This window comes from Rhinolophus ferrumequinum, chromosome 12 (genome assembly GCF_004115265.2).
Source record: "Rhinolophus ferrumequinum isolate MPI-CBG mRhiFer1 chromosome 12, mRhiFer1_v1.p, whole genome shotgun sequence".
Taxonomy (NCBI): Eukaryota; Metazoa; Chordata; class Mammalia; order Chiroptera; family Rhinolophidae; genus Rhinolophus; species Rhinolophus ferrumequinum.
In genome coordinates this window covers 28331533-28339703 of record NC_046295.1, presented here as the reverse complement: position 1 = coordinate 28339703, position 8171 = coordinate 28331533, and the positions used below count along the sequence as shown (strand labels likewise).

The 8171-nt window shown below is 33.8% G+C and overlaps 1 non-coding gene across 1 annotated transcript; it reads left to right on the top strand.

The window, feature by feature from the left end:
• Positions 1-6728: 6728 nt before the first annotated feature.
• Positions 6729-6802, top strand: TRNAI-AAU (transfer RNA isoleucine (anticodon AAU)). The gene has a single exon. It is a non-coding gene; the product is annotated as a tRNA-Ile (tRNA).
• Positions 6803-8171: the final 1369 nt, after the last annotated feature.

The window sequence follows — 8171 nt, the reverse complement described above, 5'->3', positions numbered from 1 at the left end:
AGAAAAAGCAATGCCAAGCTGACTGAAAGGAAACAAGAAGGTAGGAACTGGAAATAAACTCTTGTGTCTGCATTTTGGTGTCAAGATTCTTCCTATTTTTTATCATATTGAAGAAAAGCATGAAATATGTTTGTTTAGATGATGTATATTTGGCAAAAGTGAGTGCAGCAAATTTTAAAATCAATAATTTTGTTGATTCCAAGTTAATTTAGATCAGTCTTTTTAGGAGCAATGTAAATATTAACTAGTATGTTTTTTAAGTAATAAGGCAATAGAATAGGAAAAGCAATGGTGAGTAGAGTACAATATATTAGAGACTGTGTGACTAAAACTCAAACAAAAAAACCAATGATTTTATTACAGGATTATGTAATGTTTATTACAGGATTATGATTAGGCCCAAACATCAAATTTCCTAAGATATTTTAACAAATATCTTTCCAATAAAAAAATTAACAAAAGTCTTATGATGTTGGCAATGCTTTTAAAAGGTGAAAATAATGCTCTATTAATGGAAAAATAATATACAAAATAATTCTGATTAATTTACTATAAATAAACTGATTATTTGGGATAAGGGACTAATTTTGAGGCATTACTCATAGCACAATCATTAAGTCATTTTAATGATAGTCACCAAATATTTACTCATCATTGATTGTATAGAAAACACAGAACTGGGAGCTATTTCACACTATTTCACACTATTTCTGGTCTAATAAAAAAGACCAGAGTGAGATAAGGTATTTACCCTCAAGGACTTTTTTGACTATTAAACACTTAGAATTATAAAAAGAAACAGTACATTTTGAATGCACTAAGAGAGATGTACAGAAATTTTTGGTGGATTCTGGCACAAGACGTGTTCATTTTTCATGGGAAGATCAGAAAAGTCTTCATGGAAAAGACGCCATTTGAATGGACTTTGAAGAGTGTGTGGGGTAGAATGTGCAATTGTGGAGAACCTCTTTGCTAAGAGACCAGGGTTAGAAAATCCTAGACAGTTCTCTAGCAATAATAATTAATATTGCTGGAATCTCTTCACTCTACTAAATTTGTACTCTACAACACAAATCTTATTGTTAGATCCAGTAGTGCTCTCTTTCTTTTCTACATATTAGTCAAAAATCCCTACGCAAACTGGTGAGAAGTTAACTATATAATTTCCTTTAACATCCTCATATATTTGTTTTCTGTTTTCTTCTGAACATGTTCCATATTAAGAAGAAAACATTAAAGCTGTCCCTGATGGCTGTTTTCCAGTCTTCTACTCGGTTAGACCACCTCAATCTAGACACAATTATCATACTAATAGCTGTGATTTATTGAGCACATACTATGTGCTAGGTGCTGCCTGGGTACTTCAGATATTTTATCCAGGATATACTTCAAAAAAAAAAAAATTCCAAACATATCAGATATATTTCCCCCATTTATCTGAAACTCAGGTTAGATCATGCACTCAAAGTCACACAGCTGGTATGTGGTAAACCTTGGATTTGATTCAATTCTAAAGCCTGACCCATTGAAAGCCATGCACTTTCCATTATGCTTTACCATATGTCCCACAGAAATCAAATTATTTCTGTTTTTCACATCATTATCTATCAATTCCCTTAAATTAGAAATGATAAAAACATTTCTTTCTCTCTCTGTAAGTAATTCAGTCTCTTAAATATAATCTTAATCTTCCCCTCAGTCTCACTGTTAAAATTCAAATTCTTATCACATCTTCTCTGGGCTTCTATAACAGCCTTCCGAGCATTTTTCCTGTCCCCGAGATTTTTCTCCCTTCAATCCATTCTCTCCATCTCTACCACAGTCATATTGCCCCAAAAATCCAAATGGGATTACAGGTCATTTTAATTTTCTTCTTCACTTATTTTACAATTTCTGATGCATTGAGCAGGTATTTTTTGTGGACTGGGACAAATAATACATGCTTTAAAACAAAGAGGAAGGTCTTTGGAAATATTGAAATTTTTATGTAGAAAAATGACTTTTTCAAAGTAGTGCTTTAGAAATATTAATTTGGCTGTAGAGTGTAAGGATTGGAAGAAGAAGCAAATGAAGACATAGAACCTAAAATTCTCTGCTCATGAAACTCTTGTATTTACATGTAGATAAAGACAGAGACGATATGTCTCTGATTTGGGGATCAGATTAAATTGAGAATGCTGAGACTGTTGCTCTGAGTGATCCAATATTTTTCTGGGTCAACTCAGACAAATACTGGTTACATTATTGCAAAATTAAGGCTGTGCACTGGGGAACAGATGTGAGTTCATCATGTGAGTTCAACAACAGGGACTTTTGATTTCTAATCCAGCCTGATACCCTGTTTAGCTTTGGGGAATTGAATTGGTAAATCTGCTTTGCAGAAATGTGGTTTATAAAGATGCATAGGTCCTGTTTCATTAGTTAATATGTCTGATGCTTCCAGCGACCACATTTTTCACTGCGAACATGTCTCTCTATATACAGTTATTGGATTTTTTTTTCCTACTTCTTTGGAATTCTCTGAATTATCACCACAAGATCAAATCCATAAATATATTGATAATGTTAATATGCTATTAAGAAGACCGAATCAGCTAGTTTAATCCATTTGTATTTGACAAAGCCTAGTTCACTTTCAAATGTTTCCTCCCTTCTAAGTATTACTATGGTCTCAAGTTCCATGGGTAAAACTTACAAGGTTCTTTCTTCCAGCTATAGAGCAGGGAAGTGCTACAGAGTTCTGGCTCAATTTTGATAAGACTCACAGATGAAATTTTATGAGATTATATATATCTATATCTATCTATCTATCTATCTATCTATCTATCTATCTATCTATCTATCTATCTATATATCTATATGTGTATATATATATCTAGATTATATATATATCTAGATATCTAGATAGCTATATCTATATCATCTATCTATCTATCTATCTATCTATCTATCTATCTATCTATCTATCTATATATGTACATCAGAGGTGCCAAAAAAAGGTATACAAGTCGACACTTTGGTCAGCGTTGCTCAAGCAGTAGTTCACAGTAATCGGAAGTGGCTGGATGCTGATGGTAAACACTTTGAGCACCTCTTATAATTTCAGAAGTCAAATGTGACTTGTATTCATCTTTTGTTATAGGTATATATTTGATATTAAAATTTTAATAGTTTTTTTCTTTCTTAAAATGTGTATACATTTTTTTTTTTTGGCACCCTCTGTGTGTATGTATGAGTGTGTGTGTGTGCATGCGTGCATGCATGCATGTGTGTGTGTGTGTGTGTATGTGTGTGTGTGTTATTGCAAACTGGGGGTTGCGGAGTTCATAAGATGACTTATTGTTCTTAGAGGAGGGTGTTAGGATATACACCCTAAAATATCTGTGGCATTTAAGAAAAGGTGATGTGTGTGGCTATTAAAAAATGCAAATTAATTCAGACTAGCTTTGCAGATCTCTAGGGGTGGTAATTTAGTCTAATGGGAACTTAATAACTCATATTAAACACATTACTAATCTGATGCTTTGCTTACAGTAAATTAGAATCAGTGAAATTATAAATCACTTATTAAAAGAAAAAAAAGATTATCTTTTGAACTGAATTTGAATCTTTTCTTAACTAAGAAACAGCAGGTAGGTAGACTTCTTGTTGTTTCCAAATGAATTCCAATCCAAGTTTGCATTCATGCTAGAGCATTAAATAAACATATTTAATTCAGATAACTCAAAACAGTGCCTTTTATGTAATAGCATAATACTGTAAATATGAACTAGGCACTTTACCAGTTTACACTCAACTAACTATACACCGACCTCCATTTCATATTCTTAATGAACAGGGATCATGTATGTTTAATTCTAAATATTCAGAAATGCATTGCTCAGGATTCATGTGCAATTAGTTATTATAACAACAACAACAACAATGATAATACCTATAATGATATTCCAAAATTCAGATTCTGCATAAATTAGTATTCCATACTAACCTTAAAACAAAGCATCATTAAGAGATTTTTCTTTTCTTTGCATTATCCAAAGTGACACAGACCAGAGTTTCCTAATACCAAGTATGCATTTTTAGAACTTTCTTACAGACTTTCGTTTTTTATCATTATGCTGACTCATAGTTATTTCTGTCTGATGTAATTGTAAAGTCAATCAAACATAACTTTATGTTCACCCATTATTTTATTAATCCATTCACTCATTTATCAAAGAAAAAAAATACACAGTGCCTACTTTGTGCCAGGTACTGTTCTAGAAACCTGTATATACAGCAGTGAACTAGGCAAAGTTCACATCCTCATAGCTACTTTCTGATGGGGGAATTAAGCAAACAACACAACAAACCTATCATTATGTCAGTTGGTCCTAAGAGCCTTGAGGGAAGAGCCTGACAAGGGAGGATAGTGAGTGTGGCTGAGAGTGGGCTTATTATTTATCTTGAGCTTTCAGGGAAGGCCTCATAATATGGTACATTATACACATAAATGAGAAAAAAACGAGGGAGAGAGCCATGGAAACATCTGGGGGAAGAATATCCTAGATATACGGGTTGGAAAACTGAAAGTCTCCTGGCTGGAATAAGACAAGTTTGCTCAAAGAACAATGGGAGACCAGTGTCGTTGGAGCTGAGTGAGAGCCAGGGAAGGGAATGGATGCTGAGGTGAGGGGAGTGGTGATGGACAGCGGTAGACCAGATGACATAAAGATTTATAGAGCTTCCAAACACTTTGTCTTTTACAATCGAGAGGTCACTGGAGCCTTGTGAGCAGAGTTATGATATGATGTCGCATATTTGTAAAAGAGCACTCTGGCTATTATGGGAAGACTGTACTAGAGGTGAGGGGTGGGGTAGGCAAGAAAGATCAGCTAGGAGGCTATTGCAGTCATCCAGGTGAGGGAGAGTAGCTTAGGTCAGAGTGGAAGTAATGGATTTGAAGGGCAGTGGTAAGACTCTGGATGTATTTTGTAAATAGAACCAATAGGAATTGCTCGTAGAGCCAATGTACTAACTCAAAAAAAGAGGAAAGTCAAGAATGACTAAGCTTTTGGCCTGAAAAACCTAAAATGATGGAGTTGCTGTTACTGATTGGGGAAGATTAGAGGGAAGAGCTAGCACGTATTGAGCAATCAGAAGTTCCACTTGGAGCTTGTTAAATTTTAGATACTTAACAGATGACCATGTGGAGACATACCGTGTTTCCCCAAAAAATATGACCTAGTCGGACAATCAGCTCTAATGCTTCCTTGGAGCAAAAATTGATATAAGACTCGGTCTTATATTATATTATGTTAGATAAGACCCGGTCTTATATTATAGTAAAATAAGACCAGTCTTATATTAATTTTTGCTCGAAAAGACGCATTAGAACTGATTGTCTGGCTAGGTCTTATTTTTAGGGCAACAGGGTAGAGTAGGCAGTTGGACATATGAATCTCGAGTTCCATGTAGAAGTCAGGGTGAGCAGTATTAATTTGGGATGTACCCGTAAATACATTTATTTCCCAGAAATATAAAGACCTCCTAAAATTAGGGAAAGGCATCAATCATTCTATAGGAAAACGGGTTAGAGAAATAAACAGTTCACAGAAAAAGAAATGCAACTTGCTATTTGTCATATGTAAAGATGCTTAATCTTGCTCATAATAAGGAACATGTAAACTAGAGCTGTTAGATTGACAAAAATCCAAAAACTTGACAGCATACAATGTGAGCTTTGTGAAGATCTACTTTGTGGAGAAACAGTGCTCTTTGTTACATTGTTGGTGGAAATTCAGAATGTTACAACTAATATAGAGGAAAATTTGGTAACATCTATCCAGATTGACCCAGAAATCCCAATTCTGGAAATCTATCCAAAAAATACACTGGCAAAAATACCTAACAATATATACACAAAGATGTTAATTATAAGAGTATTTGTAATAGTAAAATACTTGAAAAAACTCAACTGTCCATCAGTTGGTCATTGGTTGAATAAATTATGGTGCATAAAATGGAGAGCCATGTAACTGTGGAAAGAATGAATAATAATATCTCCATATACTTTTTCAGAGTAATCTTCTGGTATATGGTTGAGTGAAAAATTCCAGGAAGAGATAAGCACATAGTGTGACATTATTCACCTAAGAAAGAAGGTTATATGACTATAAGTATCTATCAGCTTAAATTTTTAAAAACTTGCAAAACAAACCATAAGTCAGATATTTTTAGTTACTGATGGAGAAGGGTAGAGGAAAAAGGGGAGACAGAGGGTAGAAATAGAAATTAAGGATGATTTTTACATGTTAACTCATATAGAAAAAATAGGATAAATGTTTGATCTGTTCCCTTTATTTACCAGTTTTTTTTTACTTTGAAACTGTAAATATTTCATGTAATTATAAAATTAAATTAAATGCAATAACCCCTAAAATTATTCTGAAATTGGTACTAGGAAATCATTTAAACTCTCTGAGACTAAATCTCTTAATCAGCAATATTAAAGAAGTTGAACTACAGTGTCTCTAAGCTACAGAATTTTTGACCTGTATCAAAAGTCTTAATAATTAGATACTTAATAAATAATAACATGTAGTAAATTTTGTAGAAAAACAACGATAATGATTTTTTGTCAAAGGCTCTTTGCTGTGTTTTGAATGTATTATCTCATTTAATCCTCAGATACCATAGGTATGTAGTAGGTACTAATTATTTCATTTAAAAATAAAGAACCATGGGGTGGCCAGTTAGCTCAGTTGGTTAGAGTGTGGTGCTAATAACACCAAGGTTGCGGGTTCAATTCCCTCATGGGCCACAGTGAGCTGAGCCCTCCTTAAAAAAAAGAAAAGAAAAAAGAGAATCTTAGCTCCATACAGGCTAAGTAACTTACCCTAGGTTACACAACTATTTAAGTGTTGTAGCCTGCCAGGATTTGAAATGAGTTCTGTAAAATTTTAATATCTTAATTCTTTCTAGTATTTGATGTTTCCTTCTCAAGCTTCCTATATAATTTTAGAAGCACACATTTTTGTTTCTTCAATATACTAGTTAATTTTGATTCTTCATTAAAACAAAACAAAACAAACAAACAAAAAACACTGAAGGTGCATTCTGCCTGAAAACAGAATAATAATTTTGCTGTTTTAAGTAATAAGGGCAAAGTCCACCATTCAGAGGGATAAGGATGTTTGCATTTTCGTAGTATCTATCACTATTTATTTGGTGAATTCCATGTTTTCAGCAATGTTCTTATTGTTTAATATATTCTGTTAGCACATTCGTAGGAGAGAAAATTTAAAGTTAACAACTGCCATAAAATCATTGCCAAAGACAAAGGAAAATAATGGTCATCTCACTAATACATATGATATGTCCCCTGCCACAGATAAGCCTCTTTGTGATTTTACCCTGTGCTGAAACAGTTACTTATTGCTACTTCTTACTTTCTTCCAGCTACTCTATACACTTTCCTGTTGTGCCTCCTCATAGTTTTGTCTGTTTGTTTACAATTTGGAATATTAAATCTACTGATGCTATATTCCTGCAAAAGTACTGAGCCAAATCAATTGAGCAGCAAAGCAAATACTTGTGTTAACTGCTTGCTCATTCCATTTAAAAAATACCCCCTATTGCCAATCAATAGAAAGTTGGGAGAAAAATGTAAGAGGAAGGAAGAAATCTGGCATGTTGAGATAGCAATATTTTGCAAACATAGCCAGGGCAACTCACAGACTGAGCATGATTTGACTATCAGTTAAGGAATGGATACACATATGAGTTATATTGGATATCACTCCTACTGAGAAAGCAGTTGGGGTGCATACTGTTGTGTGACACAGTATTTTACCCATTACATTCTGACACAGTTTTTACTTTGCCTTTGGAGAGAGTGTGTGGTGAAAAGAACACTGAAGAAGGGGTTAGATCTGGCTTTCCTTCTACACTGTGTGCTTCTAGTTATGTCATTTGACCCTTGGCTTTGTATTTCTCCTGTAAATTCAGGGATTAGCCCAGAGGTAAGATTCCAAGGGCTGTAACTTCTTTGACTGTGACCTACCTTCATAAGTCAGGTTAAGAGTAAAATGCTGATTAAAATTTTAATTATCATGACACTATTATTTATTAAATGAAGATTAAACAATGCACTCCAAATCCAAAAATAGGCTCATAACTAAAAGTTCTAA